Source organism: Bos grunniens, chromosome 23 (genome assembly GCF_055505025.1).
Source record: "Bos grunniens cultivar Pamir isolate PY7600 chromosome 23, Bosgru_T2T1.0, whole genome shotgun sequence".
Classification (NCBI taxonomy): domain Eukaryota; kingdom Metazoa; phylum Chordata; class Mammalia; order Artiodactyla; family Bovidae; genus Bos; species Bos grunniens.
In genome coordinates this window covers 37,641,633-37,658,375 of record NC_141187.1, presented here as the reverse complement: position 1 = coordinate 37,658,375, position 16,743 = coordinate 37,641,633, and the positions used below count along the sequence as shown (strand labels likewise).

Here is a 16,743-nt window from a genome sequence, read left to right as displayed (position 1 = left end):
CCACCCAAACACTTTCATAATATTGAAGATCTGCAGTGAGCTAGTGTGTGTCTTTGGTGAAGTCATGAAAGCATTTTGTAACCCAGAGACTTTAGACATAGTTATTTAAGCAATTAATAGCATTTCAAAAACATTTAAATGGCTAAACTGTATACTCCCTGGAATTGCATGAGTCACAGTTGTCTTGGTTTGGTTCCTCCTTTCCTTTCCTTTCATCTCCTACTTCTTGAAGTATGAGTGGGTTATCCTCGTGTGTGGCCACCCCTGACTTTGCCAAGCAGAGTACTGAACTAACCCTATTCTTTTCAATCCTCTGCTGACTTCTGTAATGAACTGAGTTTAGACCTGTCTGATTCTCTCAGGATGATGCCTTTTAGCCTTCCTTCTCTCCAGGCTCCTAGTTCATTAGAGCCATCCTTGTGTGGTCTTTTATCTGCTTTTTCTCCATGAGTCTCTAACCTGATTTTCATCTGTGTGCCTGGTGCATAGTAGATGATTCACAAACATTAGTTGATTAACAAATGAGTGATTTAAGGGGAATCCAGATGCCAGATTCTAGAGAAGAATAATGACGTCTTCTATCTGGAGACTCACCAATGGTATAGGGTCAGGGAGCAGCAAACTTTATTATTATTATAAAAGGCCAGACACCAAATGCTTGAGGCTTTGTGGTCCTTAAAGTCTCTGCAACTTTTCAGCTTCACTGGCATAGTAAGAAAGCAGCCACAGACACAGTGTAAATGAATGAGCATGGCTGTGTTTCAATAAAACTTTATTTACAAAGACATGCAGTGGGCCCCGATTTGGCCTGTGGACTTTAGTTTGCTGCCTCCTGGAACAATCATTACCTGTGATATTTTGAAGATGTGATTAGGCAGGATGTGTATTTAAAAAAGAAGAGACTTTCAAACGGTTGAACAAAAATTAAGACAAAAGGGCAAATATTTACTTGAGAAATATTGCTAATCCAATAAATTTGATTCCCCTGCTGATGACATGTGAAAGTGAAAGTCACTCAGTCATGTCTGACTCTTTGCGATCCCATGGACTATAGTCCATGGAATTCTTGAGGCCAGAATACTGGAGTGGGTAGCCTTTCCCTTCTCCAGGGGATCTTCTCAACCCAGGGATTGAACCCAGGTCTCTTGCATTGCAGGTGGATTCTTTACCAGCTGAGCCACAAGGGAAGGCCAAGAATGCTGGAGTGGGTATCCTATCCCTTCTCCGGGGAATCTTCCAGACCCAGGAATCAAACTGGGGTCTCCTGCATTGCAGCCTAATTCTTTACCAACTGGACTATTAGGGAAGCCCTAATAGCTACTGGGGAAGCTGATGACACAGGTGGGCAGTTTATTTCAAAATTCAAAGACGAAAGCAAGGATTACTGCTCTTCCTTAAAACACAATACTACTATATTATTGAATACATAAAGAAGAATGGAAAGTTTTTACTTTTCAAAATTGCCATTCTAATGCCAGTTTCCTCGGGGCAAGGAGGAAGCCCAACCTCTGTTCGTTCAAAGAGCTAACGGAGCATTAGAATCTGTGCTCAAAGGTGAATCCGGAAGCGTTGCTGCTGCCTCTTGTTGTTTGCAGATTCTTTTAATCAGCTTAAATCCTGAGTTATTTTAGCAACCTAAGTCAGAACTTCTTTTCCCCCATCTCCCCAGTTGCTTTTCCATTAAATTGTACTTCACCTGCGGTGTTAGCAGCTCTATGCTCTCCCTTGTCATCTTGACTCTTGTTCTGCTGGGGGAGGGAGAGTCTCTTTTCTTTCCCCTGTGTTATACTTTGGCTTTGGTTGATGGTGTTGGATGCAGTAAGCAAGTACATACATCCAGTGACTTAAAAGCCTGAGCTGGCGTTTAGGCAAGCCTGTGTTTAAATCCCACTCCAGCAGCAGCCAGCTGTATGTGACTCAAGGCACCTTAATTAACTTCCCTAACTTATTTTCTCCTTCATAAAACAAAGGTAACGGTAGTGCCTACCTCACAGAAGTTTTGTGATAATGAAATGAGATCATGAACTTTCTCACCCTTCTCATCCTCGGTAAGTGTTCCATGGAGTTGAATGCTAGTACTGTGGCTTCTACTACTGCTCTTGCAATTATTGTTGAGAGATTTTTTCAGACAAAAGTTACTGGCATTAGGCTTCGAGATCTCCATATCATCACTGTAGGTAATTCTCCTCAATGTGAGGGGTTCCCTAATTATTTGTTTTGGGTAATCGGGTATCAGAAGTCCTGAAGTAGAGATCAAAGCCAACACAGAAGCCTAGAGGTACCCAAAATATTTCAAGGAATTGTGTGCTTACTGTTTCCTCTCAAAAAAAAAAAAAAAAAAAAAGGGAGTGTTTTAGCATATTCTAGGACTGTTCCACTCCAGTATTCTTGCCTGGAGAATCCCAGGGATGGAGGAGCATAGTGGGCTGCTGTCTAAGGGGTCACACAGAGTCGGACACGACTGACGTGCCTTAGCAGCAGCAGCAGCAGGACTGTTCTAGAGGCTTAGTATTTATTTTTTTATAATTTTAATTTTTCTTTTTGTCTGTTTAGAGTAAGACCAAAGACTGATGGATCACAAGAGTGTTATTCTACCTTAAAGCTATAATTTCTTTTTCTGAAAATTCTGCTCAAGGCTTATCTCCTGCAGAAAATTTATCCTGATTAAATGGCTTAGGAGCAACACATGTCTGCAAATGTTCCTTAGTCCTAAGCTGATTTTGTGTCAAATGATTTTTTTTAAAAGAACATTTGTTGTTCATCGTCACCTGGCTAACTTCTCTGCTCCTTCCAGGCCTCTGTTCAGTCATCATGTTCCCCTGGAAATCTTTTCCGGCCCCTAAATGTGACCTAGGTTATCTCTTGGGTGACATAATTCCCCAGCAAAACAGTTACTCCACCATTTTTCCTCACTTTTCAGCTCTCTGATCATCACCCCCAGTAGGCTGTAGGTACCAGAGGGCAGGAGAACTGTCTTTTTTTAGGATGATATTCCAGCAAGTAACGCGGTGCATGCTAAGTGCTCAATAAATGCTTGGGAAAGAAATGACTGTCAGAGGCCTGTCCATTCTGTGTGTTCTAATAATCGGTATCAAATAAGTCAGTTGGCAGGGTGCTGCGCTTGTAGTAATCAGTACCCATTAATGGTGAACTTCACAAGCTGATCTATCTCATTAGTCATTGGACATACCTAAAAAGGGTCCTGTCCATATAGTTATGAAATTTGTAAATAAGAAAGTACATATATTACTGGAACTGCTGAGATTAGAACCAGCTAATTCTCCAGCTAATTCTGTTTAAATTTTGACATAGTGAAGATGAAAAAAACAGTTTTAAATTGGCAAAAATCAGAGTTGTTATGAAGGAAGCATTCTATATAAAAGAATGCTCATTCTTTTGTGGGGGTTTTTATAAGACATACCTTATTCTAGGAGTGGGACGTGGTCTTGCCATTGAGGAGCTTATTAAATGAAAAGTGTTCAGGAAACATCAGTTGAATTTGATTATTTTGGCTTGTCTTTATGTTTTTCTTTAATGACAGAATAATCCTTTTAGCTCTCTCTTCACCCAGAAAAATGCTCCTTTGATGCTTCTAAGGACCCCTTCCTACCCCACCAGACGAAAGTATATTAACAGCAGAGAGGTGTAGCTGCAGGAGAGGTGGGGGCGGAAGAACCTGTCTGGTCCCCCTGGGGCTTTCCCTCGATGCTGCTGCTGGCCACAAATGGCCACATACCCCAGGGGAATTGAAAGCGACAGCAGGAGAGTGGGAGCCTTTTTGTGTTTGCTGCCAATTATTAGGTGTGATTGAGTATTTTGAAAGAAACCACTACATAAAAATCGGCATTTGGCTGGTGCCTTATAGAAGTGATCTTTTCTGCCCCCGTTTTCTTTTCAAATGTGTTTGAGTCTCTGACATTAGACTCTGCCTACCCCTCTCGTCAGCAGAGGTAGACAGCAGTCTTAACAAAAGATGGTCTGTAGATATGGGCTGGATGCTCCTGGGTTTGCTGTATTTTTCCTTCTTCAGCTATTATGGGTTTATGTGTTTTTCCCTTGTTCTGTTACAGAGATGCCTTTTCTTCATCTGTTTTTCTTTTCCAGGACCATAACAATCAAAGTTCGTGCCACAGAGGCTCTTTGGTTTAGGTTTCTAGTTGTGAAAAATGAGGAATGCCAAAATTGTTTTGCAAGAGTGATCACTGTATTTTCAGAATGCAAGGCAGAATAAAACTTGTTTTTGTGTTTTTACTAAGGGAATCTCTTTACATTTCCTTATTGCGAAAATATCCTGTGAAATTTTGCTTTTCACATTTTTTTCAGCAGAAACACAGTAGTAGTTGGAATGATACTGAGCATTCACTAATCTTTACTAGAACCTAAAGAAACTCATAATTAAACAATTAAGGAAGCCCCAAGGTTTATTTTAGGCAAAACATACACATAGAAAGACCCTTTTAGCGAAATGTTAATCACTTAAAGCCCATTCAGATACGGGCCAGCAAATGGAGTATGAACAGTTGCATCGTGCTATCTACCGATTCTCTGTGTTGGTAATTGTTGGAAATTAAAAGTAGGGGAGCTTGGTTTTCTTTTGGGAGATCATGGGAAGAATAGATAACTATGAAATCCTTGAGAGGAAGTACTGATGTGATGCTGTGCAGAAAATATATACTTACAGTCTTTATGTTTTGAGGAAACACAGGGAAGCCTGGTGTGCTGCAGTGCATGGCGTTGCAGAGAGTCAGACACAACTGAGCAACTGAACTGAACCCTGCTGTATTTCTAAGACTTTAGGAACCAATGCACTCACTTCTGTTCCCTTAATCACTTGTACAGGTAGAAAGGCAAACATGGCCTAAGGATCTGTATTTTTATTTTTTAAATTTTGAAAATATCATAACACATTTATAGGAGACTTGAATACAGAACAAAGTTACATATAGTTCTACTATATATTACATTCATTTTTTATGTAGATAAATTAAGACTTTAGTTGGAGTTTCAATATCAAACCCTCAAAAATTAATAGAATGAATATACAGAGAAGTAGAAGGATATAGTAGACCTGAAAAGCACTGTGAACCAATTCAACACAATTAAGATTTACACAATTTTCACACAGCAGTAGGATACAAATTTAAGACCTATATTTTAATAGAACTGCTTTTTAAGATCAATTTTTCATACTCAGTTGACATGTTATATTATTTACTCAATCCTTAAAGGAACATTATTTTAATTTCTTTTAAACACTGGACTGTGAAGTTCATGGGGATGAGTGTTATATCAATTTAGTTCAATGTTGCCTGGCTCAGAGAAGGTGCTGTATATGTACTTAATGAGTTTTAAACAGTGGTAGAATACGAAGATATTTTATGCCAAAAGGTAATTATAATCAATTACCTTTAGTTTAAAATATAGAAAAAACTCTATTCATGCAACCTTGTTATAGATCATCCATTTTCCACTTTTGTTTCAGTAAAGTGAAACTTTCTGAAGGAAAGGATAATTTTAAGCATGCTATTGCTTTGTATGATACTTATTAGTGTAGGAGGCTTGCTTATTGAGAAAGAGTGTTGTTATGGTAGGGATTGCTTAAGATTTGATTTTTTTTCTCTATAAGATATTCAGTGTAATGTGACCAATCCTTAAAGTATCCATAAAGAGAACAGGTGGTAGCATTCCTTTTTCTTTTAAGTAGAAGACAAACTTAGAAAGGTTGTTATTATATAATCATTTGTCTAGCAGGAATTAGAATAAGTATCTTAGAACTGGAAGAGATCTTAGAAATAATCTAATCCTCCCACTGCCAGTCATTTTGCACATAAGGAGATTGGCTCATGGAGATGTTAAGAGATTTGCTCAAGGTCACACAGCTAGTTTTTCCCAGAGCTGGAACCAGAACTTGTTTTTACCCCTTACTTCGAAAACTATGTATGTTCTGCAAGGCTTCTATACCGTAGGCCTCGTTCCTCTACTTTAGAACTAGGCTGCGGTTCTTGCATTTTAGAATCAGTTGTGCCTTTTCATGCCTAATATATGTATTATTGAGAACCTACATAGAAAAAATGTGGGGAAGTACCATTGTGACTCTCTGCAGTAGAAATACATGTATAGTAGGCTTGATTGTGTGACATTCAACACTGAACAGAAAGTGACAAAACCAGACACGCAGATCACCAATCTGAATTTGCTGTCAACTTGTATGAGTTTAGTTGGGTCATTGTTTTTCTCTGCTGCTGCTAAGTAGCTTCAGTTGTGTCCGACTCTGTGCAACCCCATAGACGGCAGCTCACCAGGCTCCCCCGTCCCTGGGATTCTCCAGGCAAGAACACTGGAGTGGGTTGCCATTTCCTCCTCCAATGCATGAAAGTGAAAAGAGAAAGTGAAGTCGCTCAGTTGTGCCCGGCTCTTCACGACCCCATGACTGCAGCCTACCAGGCTCCTCCGTCCATGGGATTTTCCAGGCAAGAGTATACTGGAGTGGGGTGCCATTGCCTTCTCTGGTTGTTTCTCTAGGGACTGATTTTGTGCAGTGAGGGGATAGCACTTTGATAATCGCCCGAGGTTTCCTCTGTTCTCTTCCTCCAGCAGTCTGTCAGTGCCCAAGAAAACTGAGCCTGTATTTTTGAAGCTGTGACTTACTTCCTTTTTAGTCAATCATGGTCTATGGACTCTGTCATGAATGAGAGGAAGTCTGCTTCCAAGTAAAGACATGACGCAGTTGAAGTTGTACCGTAAGAAACTGCTACCCTGGTGGTTTCCCTCATGGTAAAGGAAAAGAAGAGTTCTGGGCCTGAAATTCTACCACATTTGTACTCATTTTTAATGTTTTTTTTAATTATTAAGTACAGAAAGAGCACATCTGAGTATCATTCTTTTGTTGGTGTATATATACTTATACATGTAAGTATATATTCTTTTGGTGGTGGAATAGACTCATAAAACATAAAAAAAGTTAACGTTTTATGAGTATATTGTTCAATTGTTATCACAGTATACTCATAAAACATAACTTTTCTTGAGTAATTTTCATCTTTGGAACATAATAGTAGTTATGGTTAATTACCTTGAATCTGTGTTTATAGTTGGGCAACATTAGATGAAAACAGAAAAATGAGTATGTGGCAAGAAAAAAGTATTGGGCAGTGCTGTCTAATAGATAGCTCCTAGCTCCTTATGTCCGCTGAGTACTTGGTATAGGGCTGGTGTGAATAGTAAGGATAAAACATGCTCTAGAATTTGAAGGATTAGCACAATAAGAGGAATATAAAATATGCATTTAATTAATTTTAATGTGGATTTTATATTAAAATATTTTGCACAGATGGGGTAAAAATAGGTTATTAAAATTTCTTTTTATTTTACTTTTTAAAATGTGGCTTCTAGAAGCTTTGAAATGAATGTGTGTCTCTCATTCTGTTTCTACTGGACAGCACTAGACTATGCTATGGCTTTCTTAATTTTCATGTGGAAAATCTTTCTTTTGGTCTTTGAATTCTTTTGACTACCAGACCTTAAGAAGGACACTGGATATGCACTTGGGAGCTTGGGAAGGATAGATGACTATGAAATCCTTGAGAGGAGCAAGCTTCTCACAGTTGAGGTCATGACTTCTTTTTCAAATTTGTTAGCCGTGATTCTACATTTGTATTTTAGTACTGATTAACTTAGAATGTTCTTAAGTGCAGAGATGAATGTGAGTAGCTACCAATTCATAATCAACTGATTGAAATCAATTGATTTTAATCTCCACAGTACCAGATGTCTTGACTTTTAAAGGGTGCTTCTTTTATAACGCAGCTTGTTGGCTTCAAGTAGATTTAGCCTGAGGTTCTTGCAGTGCCAAAAAAGACTTAATTACCCATAGGATTCCTGATAATAGGGAAATTATAGAAGTTGGAATAGAATAGATGGAATAGATACCCTAAAGGATCATAAAAGGGTTATTACAAGTTTGCCAATAATAACAAAACATTTGAGCAATAACAACTGTAAACTTGTGGGATAACCACCATCATCATAAACAAGCATTTTGAAAATAGTATTGAATTTAAGTTTTGAGAGTGAAAGCACAGAACACTGATTATGTTAATGTTCAGTATATTTCAGTGTTGGTTTAAACTGGGAAAGAATGACTGTTCATTTAACATTGTGATACTTTGATTTAGCACATAGTAGAGGTTTTTTCCTATGCGATTAAAAGTTCACTGCAGTCTTACAGAGATGAACTAGACAAGCTGAGTGCTGAAGAATTGATGCTTTTGAACTGTGGTGTTGGAGAAGACTCTTGAGAGTCCCTTGGACTGCAAGGAGATCCAACCAGTCCATCCTAAAGGAAATCAGTCCTGGATATTCATTGGAAGGACTGATGATGAAGCTGAAACTCCAATACTTTGGCCACCTGATGCGAAGAACTGACTTCCTGGAAAAGACTGTGATGCTGGGAAAGATTGAAGGCAGGAGGAGAAAGGGATGACAGAAGATGAGATGGTTGGATTGCATCACCAACTCGATGGACATGAGTTTGAGCAAGCTCCCGAAGTTGTTGATGGACAGGGAAGCCTGGTATGCTGCAATCCATGGGGTTGCAAGGAGTTTGGGCACGACTGAGTGACTCAGCTGAACTGAGACATTTCTAGTGATCAGGAAACAGAGGAATAGACATGTAAGTCATTTGATGGTGCTAGGCTTGGGGCCCACATCTCTTGTTTTACGGTCTGGCTCAGATGGCAAAAAATCCACCTGCAATGCAGGAGACCCGGGTTCGATCCCTGGGTCTGGAAGAGCCCCTGGAGAAGGGAATAGCTACATAATCTCATATTCTTGCCTGGAAAACCCCATAAACAGAGGAGCCCAGTGGGCTACAGTCCATGGGGTTGCAAAGAGTCAGACACAACTGAATGACTAAGCACACATTGTTTCCATGTTACCAAAGAAATATACTTCCTTGAAGCTACTGTTATTTTTTTAAAAAATTATTTCACTAAAGCACAAAATATTTTAATTTTCTAAATCCTCTTGAGTCTTAAATGGGAGAACAAAATGCAGCAAGACCTACCCAGATCCCTCAGTCCTCTGGGAAAGTTATTTGCTCATATACAAACAAGTGTGGAAATAACTGGGAAGAACCAAATACTCTTTGAAAACACTGAAGGGACATCTTGTTTGTTGACTAAAAGGAAGAAATGCTTTCTTGGACAAACTAATAGTAACTCTCAAGGTCAGGGCCTCGTGAAGCTGAAAATAAGCATCAAAGGAAAAGGAAAGGAGGCTTTTGCTTTATATAATAACAAAGAATGGTCCTATACTAATTGATATCGCTACCAGTTATATCCAAAGCTATAAGCTCTGGATATAAAACAAAAAGCAGCCGCTTGAGGGCACTAGAGTAAAGTAAAGAAGAAGAAGAAGTGAAGTCGCTCAGTTGTGTCTGACTCTGACTCCCTGGACTGTACCCTACCAGGCTCCTCCATCCATGGGATTTTCCAGGCAAGAATACTGGAGTGGGTTGCCATTTCCTTCTCCAGGAGATCTTCCCGACCCAGGGTTTGAACCTGGGTCTCCCACATTGTAGGCAAACGCTTTACTATCTGAGCCACCAGGGAAGTCCAATATAGAAAGGGAAGGCTAATATAGAGATCATAGTGAAGGAAGTGCATCGAATGGAGCCATTGGCTGTTTTCATGACTTTTAAACTTTAGACACAGCATGCAGGTGTATAGGGTGCTGGTGAAGAAATCTATAGTCCTCTTCAGCAGAGAACCAGGAAACTAATCTGGGGAAACCACAGCCAGAAGACATAAGGGAAATCTTAGAAGTGAAAGAGCTATAAGCCAGACTCCCACATTCTGTCTTTCCACACAGCTGGCATACCTGATTCACACATATACGGAACAGATTCAAAACATTTCAGCTAAAGATACAATATTTGAATCAGGGCATAGTTTTCATCTAAAAGTAAACATTTGCTTTTCCAAGTTGAGGCAAAAGACTGGTATACTAAAACAAAACAAATAACACTCATAGGAGAAAAACAACAAAATCCAGAGTCTACATCTTAGCATTTATAATGTCAAGGATACACCCCAAATTACATAACATACAAATAACAAGGACAGTGATGTAGTAGTGTCACTGGAAAAGATCAGTAACTAAAGACCAAGGCACAGACGTTGGAAGTAACGGACAATATTTAAAACAGCCATGATGACCATCTAGTATGAAGTAAATAGAGTATATTCAAAGTGAGTATATAAATAGAAAATCTCTGCAGAAAAATAAAAAGGATAAAGAATTAATGGAAATTCTAGAATTGAAAAATACAATATCTGAAAAAAAAAAAAAAAAAGATACTCCTGATGGGCTAATAGTCAAATAGAGTTGACAGAGGAAAAACTAAGGGAATGTCAAGGTAGATTAACAGTAACTATTTAATATAAAGGTCAGAGACAATGACTTCCCTGGTGGCTCAGCCGGTAAAGCGTCTGCCTGCAATGCAGGAGACCCGGGTTCAATTCCTGGGTCAGGAAGATCCCCTGGAGAAGGAAATGGCAATCCACTCAGCACTCTTGCCTGGAAAATCCCATGGAGGGAGGAGCCTCATAGGTCACAGTCCATGGGGTCGCAAAGAGTCGGACACGACTGAGTGACTTCACTTTCACTTTCTTTCACTTTCAGAGACAACAGATTGACATAAAAATGAATAGAACTTCAGAGATCTGTTAGATAATATTGAATAGTTTAATTTATGTGTATTTGAAGCTCCAGAAATAGACGAGAAAAACAATGGAGTAGAAGAAAGTATTTAAAGAAATCACAGTCAGTATTTTCCCAAATTTGATGGTAGAAGCTGGGTTTAGAGACATTGGAGCCAGAAGACTGCAGAACAGCATGTTTACATTGCTGAAGGGAAAAAAACAAAAACTGTCAACCTAGAATTCTATATCCACCAACAATAATCTTTAACAATTAGGGCAAAATAAAAATATTTTTTTAGATAAAAGAGAGGTACCAGTGTTGCTTCTCCACAAACTAACAGTGCAAAAATAAATAAATTAGTAAATAAAAATTTTTCAGTCTGAAGGGAATTAATACCAGGAGGAAAATTTGATCTTAGTAAAGGAATGAAAAACATTAAAAATGATAAATAACCTTGTAAATTAAAAAATGATTATGTTTCACTTTTTAAAAATAATTCGTTTGTTGTTTAAAGGAAATTATAAATTGTATTTATTGTTTATAACCTATGTAAATATATGTAACAACTACAGAATAAAGGAAAAGGAGGGTTGATGGTAAAAGGAGGTTCTATACAGTTGCAAGGTTTTTATTTTGTAAAATAGTACAAAGTTTCTCTTTTGTTAAATAGTACAGTGTTAACTAACTATAAGATGACTGGAAATTTAAGGATTTATCCCTAGAGCACAATTTCTTAACTTTGGTAGTATTGACATTTTTGGCCAAATAAGTATTTGTTGTGGGGAGCTGTCCCATGTGTTGTAGAGTATTGAGCAGCATCCCTGGACTCTACCTACCAGTAGCACCCCTTCCACCTCAGTTGTGGTAACCAAAGATGCACAGATAATCAAATGTCCCTGGAGACCAAAGTCACTTGTGGTTGGAAAACACACACATACACACACACACAATTCTCTTGATGCTTCAAATTTATGTGTATGCCTACAAAAAGTACAATAGACTTCCAAAAAAAATACTCAAGTAATCCAAAAAAGAAAAGGTAAGATAAAATTTTAAAATAGGATTAAGAGTAAACCCAACCATATAAAAAATTAAGTATTATTGGGATCAATATTCTAATTAAAATGAGGAAATTAGCAAAATAGATTAAATGAGAAGCCAGATGAAATTATATGCTGTTTACATAGTCGTGTACTTGAAATACCAGAAATATATGCAAAAGATGCGCTTAGTTCAAATATCAGGATAGTTAGGTTGAAGTAAATAGATGGAAAAGGTATCTGACAAACAGGAAAGAGGAAAAAGGCTCAAGACAGATAACTTTCAAGAACAAAATATTGCCAGAGGTAGAAACATTTCCTTATGGTATATAGGTCATTTTAGCAAGAATATGTAACAATAATAAATACATATGCATTTAATAAGAGAGCTTCAAGATATATTTCTTCTTTTAATTCTGTTAATATAAAATTAATTTGTGTTAAAGGGATAAATATATAATTCCACCAAGCTGGAGATTTTAACACCATTGTTTTAGCAAGTGATATTACCGGTGTACAAAGTATTAGCAAAAAAAGAAGAGCTAATCCACATAGCAACAGCTTTGACATAGATGATTATTATAGAGTATAATGCCCAATAATTATCGATTGTATATCTACTCAAATGTGTGTAATATGTTCTCCAAAATGATATGCTGCTGCTGCTAAGTCGCTTCAGTTGTGTCCAACTCTGTGCGACCCCATAGACGGGGGCCCACCAGGCTCCCCCGTCCCTGGGATTCTCCAGGCAAGAACACTGGAGTGGGTTGCCATTTTCTTCAATGCATGAAAGTGAAAAGTGAAAGTGAAGTCTCTCAGTCGTGTCCCGACTCTTCGCGACCCCATGGACTGCAGCCTACCAGGCTCCTCCGTCCATGGGATTTTCCAGGCAAAAGTACTGGAGTGGGGTGTCATTTCCTTCTCTGCCAAAATGATATACTGGGCCATAAATCTGGATATATTTATACATAGTTGACCCTTGAACAACTCAGGGTTGGAGCACCAACCCTCCTCCTAGTGGAGAGTCTTGAGTATAACAGTTAGCCCTCTGTATCTGCAGTTCTGCATCTTCAGATTCAACCAACTTGTGATTATGTAGTGCTGGAGTACATATTTATTGGGAAAAAAAAATTTGTGTATAAGTGGATACATGCAATTCAAACCCATGTTGTTAAGGATTGTCAATGGTGTGTGTGTCTATATAGTATTTATACATGTTTGTTTATATTTTGATGTATATCTACAGAATTTATTGGTTTTCTGCCTCTGCTGCTGCTGCTGCTGCTAAGTCGCTTCAGTCGTGTCCGACTCTGTGCGACCCCGTAGATGGGGGCCCACCAGGCTCCTCCATCCCTGGGATTCTCCAGGCAAGAACACTGGAGTGGGTTGCCATTTCCTTCTCCAGTGCATGAAAGGGAAAAGTGAAAGGGAAGTCGCTCAGTCATGTCGGACTCTTTGCCACCCCATGGTCTGCAGCCTACCAGGCTCCTCCGTCCATGGGATTTTCCAGGCAAGAGTACTGGAGTGGGGTGCCATTGCCTTCTCCATTTCTGCCTCTAGTTCCTGGCATATAGCTCCTTGTAATTTCCTGAAATGTAGGGTAATAGAAGCCTTTTTTGTTATAATATTCAGTGTTAGTCCCCAGTTCCTAACAAAAGAGCATCTAAGATCCAGGGCATCTTTGGAGTAATGAAATGTTTCTTTGTATGCCAATGAGATGACTATTGGCCAAGGTCTCTAGATAGCCCCAGGAGGTGGCTGATTGCTGGAGGAACCAACCAAGTGACTAGAGAGTTGGAACTCCCCACTCACAGATCTTCAGAGCGGGGCCAGTAGCTAGAGATTAACTTAATTACCAGCAGCCAGTGGTTTCTTCAATCCTGGCAAATTATGAAACCTCCATAAAGACCCTGAATGATGTGGTTTGGAAATCATCCAGGTTGGTGAGCACATCAATGTTCCAAGAGGGTTGCACACCCCAAGGGTGTGGAAACTCCGTGCACCCATTCCATCCCCATATCTTATCCTACAGATCTTTTCATTTGGCTGTTCCTAAGTTGTAGCCTTTTTAATAAACTAGTAACAGTACGTTAAGTCCTTTCCTGAGTTCTGTGAGCCAGTCTGGCAAATTATTGAACTTGAGGAAGAGTTTGTGGGAACCCCCAGTTTTTAGTTGGTTGGTCAAAAGTATTTAAGTACAGGTCATATCCTGGGAATTGATTTGTGTCTGAAGTGAGGGGTGGCAGCCTAGTGGAACTGAGTCATTAACCTTTGGGGTCTGTGCTGACTCCAGGTAGTGTCATAATTGAATTTGTGAACACTGAGTTGGTGTTTTGAGAGTTGGAGAATTGCTCAATGTGAGTGAAAAACACATTTGCTGTCAAATTTGTGCAAGTAAAGGGGGAAAAAGTATTTTCACTTAATTGGAAAAGAAGTAAGTTCTAAAAATCAATGATTTATGTTCCCACTATAAAATGGTAGAGAATAGAGAGCAAATTAAACCTCTGGTAGCAAGGGGGAAAAGGGAAATTAAAAAGAAAAATTTTAATCAATGAAATAAAGTGAAAAAAAATGGATAAAATTAATGAAAACAATAGTTGGCTCTTTTTGTGGGTAAATAAAACTGATTAACCTGTACCTACCTAGATTAATGAATAAGATATAAAAGAAGCAAATTGCAGATATTAGGAATGAAAGAGACATCTCAGTACAGAGCCTATAGATATAAAAGTCAATATATTTGATAACCAGGATGAAATAAATTAGTTGGAAGACAGAAGTAAGATATAAGACCGAAAAAGATATAAGAAATTATAGACCTAAGTCAATAAAAGAAGTTTAATTCATAAATTAAAACTTCCCAACAAAGAATATTAGAGGCCTTAATGCCTTTACTGGTAAATTCTATTTAAGATATAAGAAATAAATGATACTAATCCTACACAAACTCAGAAAATTGAGCAGGTAGCTTTCAGCATAGAGTATCAGTCTGAATAAAATGGAGTTGAATTTTTCTTCAAGGAGGTCTGAAAATTAAGTGTTTTCTAGAGCATCACTGTCCAGTACAATTTTCTGCAATGATGGAAATATCTCCCCACTCTCCAATGCAGTAGTTGCCAGCCACATGTGGCTTTAAGCACTTGAAATGTGGCTAGTGGATCTAATGAAATAGCTTTGTATTTAACTTAAATTTACATAGCTGCATGTAGCTGCTGCTGCTAAGTCACTTCAGTCATGTCTAACTCTGTGTGACCCCATAGATGGCAGCCCACTAGGCTCCCCCGTCCCTGGGATTCTCCAGGCAAGAACACTGGAGTGGGTTGCCATTTCCTTCTCCAATGCATAAAAGTGAAAAGTGAAAGTGAAGTCGCTCAGTGGTATCCGACCCTCAGCGACCCCATGGACTGCAGCCTTCCAGGCTCCTCCATCCATGGGATTTTCCAGGCAAGAGTACTGGAGTGGGGTGCCATTGCCTTCTCCGTGCATGTAGCTAGTAGTTATCATATTAGAACAGCTCTGAAATACATGAAGCATCAAGAGAATGACTGGATGATTTTCAGTAGCCAGAGAGTATGTTATTTTTCAGTTGCTAAATTGTATCTGAGTCTTTGGGACCCCAGGGACTGTAGCATCCCAGGCTCTTCTGTCCTCCGCTATCTCCAGGAGTTTGTTGAAATTCAGGTCCATTGAGTTGGTGATGCTGTCTAACCATCTCATCCTCTCCCGTCCCCTTCTTCTTTTGCTCTCTGTCTTTCCTGGCATCAGGGTCTTTTTTCTAATGACTCTTCACATCAGTTGGCCAAAGTATTGGAACTTCAGCTTCAGCATCAGTCCTTCCAATGACTATTCAGGGTTGATTTCCTTTAGGATTTACTGGTTTGATTTCCTTAACAGTCCAAGGGACTCTCAAGGGTCTTCTCCAGCACCACAGTTTGAAAGCATCAGTTCTTCGACACTCAGCCTTCTCATGGTCCAACTTTCACATCTGTACTTGATTACTGGAAACACCATAGCTTTGACTATACGGGCCTTTGTTGGCAAAGTAATGTCTCTGCTTTTTAATACGCTTTCTAGGTTTGTTACAGCGTTCCTTCCAAGGAGCAGGCGGCTTTTAATTTCATGCTGCAGTCACTGTCCACAGTGATTTTGGAGCCAAAGAAAAGAAAATCTGTCACTGCCAGAGAGTATACAGCTACTGTAATTTAAATTGTTAAAATTAATGATAAATAATGTATATAGTACATACAAAGTATACTGGTTTCACCTGAAGAAATACTGGTACCTCTTAAAAAGGTGGTTATCAGTTTGTTGAAAATATGAGACTAAAGATGAGAAGGTTGAATTAGATGTTTATCATCAAAAACAAAAAAAAGGAAGTTTGAAAGAACGAGTAAATATTAAATATATAAACTGAATTTTATGTTTCAGTAATCCATGTTATAAAATATTATGAAACAGGCATAATATTTATACCTCTATAATGTATGTTACGGAGAAGGCAATGGCACCCCACTCCAGTACTTTGCCTGGAAAATCCCATGGATGGAGGAGCCTGGTAGGCTGCAGTCCATGGGGTCGCTAAGAGTCGGACACGACTGAGCGACTTCACTTTCACTTTTCACTTTCGTGCATTGGAGAAGGAAATGGCAACCCACTCCAGTGTTCTTGCCTGGAGAATCCCAGGGACGGGGGAGCCTGGTGGGCTGCCGTCTGTGTGGTCACACAGAGTCGGACATGACTGAAGTGACTTAGCAGCAATGTATGTTATGTGATACGTTAAGGTAAAATTTAAAATAATGTGTACTATAATATGGTGGACTCTGTTTATAATACTTACACTTTATAATAGTGCCAGTTTTCAAAACTCTAGAGCATGAGAGGTAAACAATAAAATTGCCTGGCAAAATGTAACTTTTGTTTGTGAATGTAGCAGGACCTTGCAACCAGTCCTCATCATGAGTATTGATTTTTACCATCTTGAAATTGCTTGTAAAGAGGA

The 16,743-nt window shown here is 38.9% G+C and overlaps 1 protein-coding gene across 18 annotated transcripts in view; it reads left to right on the top strand.

Moving 5' to 3' along the window:
• Positions 1 to 16,743, top strand: part of LOC147347652 (uncharacterized) — a 521,220-nt gene that overhangs the window by 404,816 nt on the left and 99,661 nt on the right. The gene's annotated exons all lie outside the window — the stretch shown is intronic.